Below are 2,051 nucleotides of genomic sequence, written 5' to 3' on the forward strand. Positions count from 1 at the left end.
TATGTTTTTTCTATTTTGGATTTGTTTTATGTCATACAGAATGACTGTGAACTCACTCAGAGCTGTGATTTAATGTTAATAAATTACAGTTTTATTGGGTTCTTTTTCTAATTCCTCGGAATCCAGATAAAACTGGCACTACAGAATTTGTGTGTAGCACAATGGACACAGCAGCAGTGATTGATACTGCCATATGTCCTATTGCATGTCTATAAAAGATAATAGGTCTTGTAGGTAAATGGGTATCCCACAGTACATGTACCTACTACATTGCCCTTCAATAAAGCATACACAGAAGAAAAGGATTTAAAAAACGGTATTGTTTTCTACCAAGCACTAGTGATGTACAGATCTGCTCTTGTTTGATTAGTTGGTTTTAGATGTTGACCTGGCTTGGAGCAGTGTATACATCAGCTTGGAGCCCATTTAAATAAACAGTTGTCAAAGCCTTTCAACTTTCCTCCAATAGAAACACTGCCTGCTTTATACCTTGACACATTTTCATGAATATGTTTGTAGAACCAGCCTTTTGCATATCAGAGCCATCTTTGGAACTTGGACTTGTACTCTCAAAAAGATTCAATGTCTTTTCAAAACTGTTACATGCTTCAACATGGAAGGAAGCTGTAAGTATTCCAACCACAGGATATTAGGGATCATTAAAGCTTTCCGATTACAATCAACATTCTACTAACCCTATCATAGTCCTGATATCCAGGGTATGGTAACAATAGGTCCATCCGTACAACCATCCCACAGTGCAGTGCCTGAGCAATTAATTTCCAGGCACTAAGCATCACTTTCACACTGCCAGCACACCAGGATGCACAAAACAGACATTTAACATTTGGTAGTGCATCATTGTCCATCTGCAGTGTAATGGGTTGTCATTCAAAATCAATGATACCTCAGTTCCTGTTACCACAACCCACTTCAAATATACTAAACCACCAGAAGATATAAAAGCAGCATCAGGGGGCTTTCCCATTACCTGTATGGTAACACACCTTGTAGGGGGTTGGTCTTGGAGCTCATGTTTTTTTGTGCTCTTCCTATTGTCCTGAGCTTCACATGAGTGGGTAATGCCAGCATGTCACTGTATACGATACAGACATGGACATTATACAACATTGGTAGGCCTAGGGTGAATTTCTCATGATTGGAACCCCCTCTTGTCTTTACATTTTATGCCTATAGTAAACATAGAACTAGAAAGAAAGAGTTATGGCTAAGATGATGATGAAGAATTGAGGACCAATACCTTCAACACACAATTCAAAGCTCAATCCTGGACATGGTAATTTAAGTTTACTTCCATGTCTAGGTAGCTCTCTGCTATAATATACATTTGTATAGTAATATACCAGGGGCCTTCCTTCTAAAAGTCTTCTTTTTAATTCCCCTGCACAACTCTATTCGAACCTTTAGCTTCAACCTACATAAATCAGTGATGCCATGGCAATCAAATGGCTTTAGTACTTGATCAGTACCAGTTTTAAAACAAGCATGGGAATTAGAAGTACCAACTTGAATTTCTTGTCCCTGCTTATGCTAGGCATGTTAAAAAATTAAAGCCGGGAACAGGCAGGCAGCAATCATTTTCAGAAGGTGTTGCAATGCCAACACTGTTTTAAAGAAAGCTTTTTTTATTCAGACAAAAATTCAGTTTATATATGAATATTTGTGAATGCCATTACAGTCATTTTTTTTATAAAGCCACTCATATTTTACACTTCTGGTCTTTAAATGCAGGGATAATTTTGTTGAAGAAAAGTTATGATCAATATGCTTCCGATGGAGCCAACTCTGTCTCTTTAGCTGGAAGCTACATTAATTAATCAGACCTGTCAATGGAAGATTAATGGAACTTATTACAAAGTGTGACTGCAAGTGGCAGCCCAAAGATGGATGAGCCATCGCCAAGTGTGTGCAGGATAGTACAGCACCTGCCCTAAGTGTACATTCTAGGACTCCTGGGGATGGTCCCATCAGCAGTACCTCCATCTACAACTCTCACATATGTGCAGGTGTTGACTGTGGCTTTGTCACTA

Source organism: Pyxicephalus adspersus, chromosome 10 (assembly GCF_032062135.1).
Source record: "Pyxicephalus adspersus chromosome 10, UCB_Pads_2.0, whole genome shotgun sequence".
NCBI classification, from domain to species: Eukaryota; Metazoa; Chordata; class Amphibia; order Anura; family Pyxicephalidae; genus Pyxicephalus; species Pyxicephalus adspersus.